A 5,004-nucleotide genomic window follows, 5' to 3' on the forward strand; every position below is an offset into this window, starting at 1 on the left:
CCAATAGGGAGGGGATCCTCTTACTGGTTGAAGAAATCTATAACCTTCATCACGAAATATGCATGACTGCAATGTTTCACTGTTTCGCACAATTTCAGCAGTTATATTCTGATTGTCTGGTGTGCTTTTAAATGATTTCCTTAGAGCAATGTTCATGCTGTCAAATATCTGCTTAGCTTCAGTGATTGATAAGGCTGCAAACAGATATTCAATATCTGCTGCAAATGTCTGTTGTTCATTTAATAATCGTTGCCAGAAATAATTCTTAGCGGATAATTTAACAGGTCTAGTATAATTCCAGCCAAATTTTCCATATGGGAGGAGATGAGGGAAAGCATATTCCTCAAAATGTTCATCCATTAAAATACTGATAGGTCTCTTGCCTTCACCAGGAGATATGTTTATTATATTGTCAATTGTAGCAGAAGGATCGGTTTGCTGGATACATGTCATATTGTATGCCTCTCAATTTAGATACAGGATCATCTGTGTAGTCATCTTCTATAGTATCTTGATCTTTTTGAGTATACATTTTGTTATTTTCAATTCTTTGTATTTGTGAAATACAGTTTTCACTTCCATGCACTTGTTCGCCTCAGCCTTGCATATTTTGAATTTGCCTTCCATCACTTTCAGTTGTTTGTAATTGTCCATCTTTATTTCCCATTCCATGTATATCTGTCCCACTTTTTCTTTGCATTTGTCCATCTTTGTCTTCTATCTCCTGTATTTGTTCATCATTGATTTTCGGGTTTACCTCTGTTGATGGCAACTGAGACTGTAAACAGATATTATCATCAGGTTCAGTAAGATCCTTCCATAGTTCAGAATCTTCAGCATTACATTTATCTATCCAATCACACGCATATTCAGAAGATTGGTACAAATGATTATTTACCATTTTGTCTTGTAACTGAATTAACATTTTTGATTCTTCAGCTTTCTTGAGTCTAACAAGTCTCTGTGATAGAGTGTTTCTTTTTTGAAGTTCTTTTTTTTCAAACGCATTCATAACTGATCTGTGATTTAATTTTTGAGCCCTATCCTTTGCTCTGTATTCCTGGTTTGATAATTCACTTCCTTTCTCTGAGTCGTCTTTGAGCTACTGTATTCTTCTTGACGGACTCACCATTTCCTGGGTCTTTCATAGTCTGAACATCATTAAAGTTTCTTGCAAAGTATATCCTTGATTTCTATTTGTTGAAATATGCTCAACAGATTTATCATCTGATGTGAGGTATTTCGTTTGAAAACAACTTTCTGTTAAGATGGGTGCTGCCGTTGAATATATTGTTTGATGTGGAGCAGGTACTTTGCTTATTTTAGCTAGAGTTGGAAAGTTAGTGAGAACACCACTTTTCAAGCAGTGTTTGATTGAGGAACACTATACTGAATATTATTAAGATGCACTGTAGGGTATATTAGTCGTAACTGTGGAAGGGCATCTTTTATATGTTGTATGTTATAAATACTATCATACAGGAATATTCGCTTGTTTCTTTGAGCAGACACAATATAATGTGATGGAATATAATGTATTTGAACACATTCCACATCTGATGGAACAGTAAGATCTTGCTTTTGGTATCTAGAAATGGCACTGTAGTAGAGACTTGATGGAGTTATCAATCCATACTGTTGGTGATATTGGGTCTTAAGCAGTAGCGAAGCATAATCCAAGACTTGAATGTCGAGTTCTCCATGCAGAACTGACGATGGGTCTAATCCACAAAAAGACGCCTCAGATACTCCAAAATGAAACAAGAGGGCCATGATGGCCCAAAGTCGCTCACCTGTATATAGGCCCCAGTTTAAACCACAGGGCTTTTATTTGAACAAACTTGGTTGTATATGTATGTATGTATGTATGTATATATATATATATATTATATATATATATATATATATATATATATATATTATATATATATATAATATGTATATATATCTATCTATCTATATATATATACATATATATATATACATACATATAAATGCAATATATATATGTAAGTTTGTTCAAATAAAAGCCCTGGGGTCAAAATTGGCCCCGCCCCGAGGGGTCATTGATTTTTGCTTATATGTGTATGGCAAAAACTTAAAAATCTTCTTTGAAAAAACCCAAATAGCTAGAGTTTAGATATTAAGCATGAAAGAAGATTTTATATAAGATTTTAGAAGAAGATTTTTTAAGTTTTTACTATATACATATAGGGAAAATCAATGACCCCCTGGGGCAGGGCCAATTTTGACCCCAGGGCTTTTATTTGAACAAACTTTGTAGACACTCACTAGAAAATGTTTCATGCCAAATATCTTAGCATTAGCTCTTTGGGTTCTATAATAGAAGATTTTTTAAGTTTTTACTATATGCATATAGGGAAATCAATGACCCCCTGGGGCGGGGCCAATTTTGACCCCAGAGCTTTTATTTGAACAAACTTGGTAGACACTCACTAGAAGATGTTTCATGCCAAATATCTAAGCTCTAGCTCTTAGGGTTGTTTAAAAGAAGATATTTAAAGATTTTTCTTTCGGTTGCCATGGCAACCAGAGTTCTGCATGGAATTAAATTCTTTGAACAATTTTTAAAGGTGACCACCAAAGGAACATTCCTGTGAAGTTTGGATGAAATTGGCTCAGTGGTTTATGAGGAGATGTCATTTAAAGCAAAAGTTTACGGACGGATGCCGGCAGGACGCCGGACGAAAAGTGATCACAAAAGCTCACCCTGTCACTTTGTGACAGGTGAGCTAAAAACCTATGACCCCCCGGGGCGGGGCCAATTTTGACACTAGGGACAAAATTTGAACAACTTTGGTAGAGGACTCATAGATGATACCATATACCAAAAATCAAAGCTCTGGCCCATGTACTTTCAAACAAGAAGATTTTTTAATTTTGTGTTTTTTGAAATCCTTTTCTGGCCCTATGACCTACATATGCAACAGACCGGAACCATTTGAACAACTTTGAAAGGGGACCACCCAAGGATCATTTCTGTAAAGTTTGGTTGATGTGCAGTCATTGGTTTCAGAGGAGATGTTGTTTATGTTAAAAGTTGACGACGCACGACAGACACAGGGCCATCACAATAGCTCACCCTGAGCATTGCTCAGGTGAGCTAAAAACAAGAGAATTATTATTGTATATTTTGAAAGGTCACATGGAAAAAACTTTTGGTTCTCATAAAATCAATCTATAAAATATGATTAAACATTTTCATTGCACTGCTTTGAAAACCTATAGAAACACATTTTACATAGACGAATTAATAATCAAAAGAAATATCAGTGTGAAAATAAAGTATAGTACAGGAATATTTCAAAGGTCATGTACCTGCTCAATAGATTTCTGTGAAGGAACAGGCATTGTGTCCTTCTCTGTGGTGCATGGTTCAGGTCTATGCAAGGAGGCTGTGGTCTGGAATAGGTTATGTATATGTAAGTATTAAATTAAAACATGTGATATGCATTGCTAATAAATATTTCAATAGAAAAAATCAAAAAAGAGAGGAAATCAAGATTTTAGTTTTTACGTACCTGTTTAATAGATTTCTGTGAAAGAGGAAGCATTGAGTCCTTCTCTGTGGTCCATGGTTCAGGTCTATGCAAGGAGGCTGTGGTCTGGAATAGGTTATGTATAGGTAAGTATTAAATTAAAACCTGTGATATTGTTGCTTATTAATATTTCAATAAAAAGAGAAAAAAAATCAAGATTTTAGTTTTTACGTACCTGTTCAAAAGATTTCTGTGAAAGAGGAAGCATTGTGTCCTTCTCTGTGGTCCATGGTTCAGGTCTATGCAAGGAGGCTGTGGTCTGGAATAGGTTTGTATAGGTATGTAGGTATTTAATCAAAACATGGTATGTGTATTATTAACAAGAGGGCCATGATGGCCCTGAAATCGCTCACCTGTATATAGACCCCTGGGCCAATGCCAATTTTAAACCAGGGACTTTTATTTGAACAAACTTGGTAGACAGCCATTAGAAGATGTTTCATGATAAATATCCAAGCTTTAAATCTTTGGGGTTTTTATGAGAAGTTTTTTAAAGTTTTTACAATATACATGTAGGAAAAAAAATGACAACCCCCCCCCCCCCGGGAGGGGCCAATTTTGACCTCAGGGCTTTTATTTAAACAAACTTGGTAGACACTTAATAGACAAGAACCGGTTGAACCGGGTGATGCTCCCCGAGAAGGTTCTGGACACAGGAAAGTATAAAAAAAATGAACAAAGGGCAATAATTCCAAAAATAGACCAGGCTTTGTTTAGGTTCTTGAAGCGTTGCAGTTCTATCCAATTATATCTAGCTACCTACAAAGTTTCATGTTGATATCTCTAATAGTTTTAAAGTAATGTCCAGGACAAAAGTCAAAAAGTAAAAATAATAAACAAAGGGCAATTACTTCAAAATAAGGCAAGGCAGAGTAATGATTCTTAAGCACTGCACTTCCACCCAATGAGACCTATCTATCTACAAACTATCTAAAAATAAACAAAGGGGGATAATTCAAAAATTAGGCAAGGCAGAGTTAAGGTTCTTGTTCACTGCACACCTACTCAATGAGATCTATCTACCTACAAAGTTTCATGTTGGTACCTCTTATACTTTTAGAGTTATGTCCCGGACAAAGTTCAAAGTGTAAAATAAACAAAGGGGGATAATTCAAAATTTAGACAAGGCAGAGTTACAGTTCTTGTGCACTGCACACCTACTCAATGAGATCTATCTACCTACAAAGTTTCATGTTGATATCTCTTATATTTTTAGAGTTATCACCCGGACAAAGTTCAAAGTGTAAAATAAACAAAGGGGGATAATTCAAAAATTAGGCAAGGCAGAGTTACGGTTCTTGTGCACTGCACTTCTACTCAATGAGATCTATCTACCTACAAAGTTTCATGTTGATACCTCTTATACTTTTAGAGTTATGTCCCGGACAAATTTCAAAGTGTAAAATAAACAAAGGGGGGTAATTCAAATATTAGGCAAGGCAGA

General features: G+C 35.4%; 1 long non-coding RNA gene across 1 annotated transcript; it reads right to left on the reverse strand.

Annotated features, from left to right (window-relative positions):
* Nucleotides 1–2,179: 2,179 nt before the first annotated feature.
* On the reverse strand, nucleotides 2,180–4,066 carry LOC132750672 (uncharacterized). Its single transcript, XR_009628585.1, has 3 exons — nucleotides 3,736–4,066; nucleotides 3,543–3,626; nucleotides 2,180–3,423 (listed from the first exon to the last, which is right to left on the reverse strand). It is a non-coding gene; the product is annotated as an uncharacterized LOC132750672 (long non-coding RNA).
* Nucleotides 4,067–5,004: the final 938 nt, after the last annotated feature.

Source organism: Ruditapes philippinarum, unplaced genomic scaffold, assembly GCF_026571515.1.
Source record: "Ruditapes philippinarum isolate M1 unplaced genomic scaffold, ASM2657151v2 ctg858_1_1_1_1, whole genome shotgun sequence".
NCBI classification, from domain to species: Eukaryota; Metazoa; Mollusca; class Bivalvia; order Venerida; family Veneridae; genus Ruditapes; species Ruditapes philippinarum.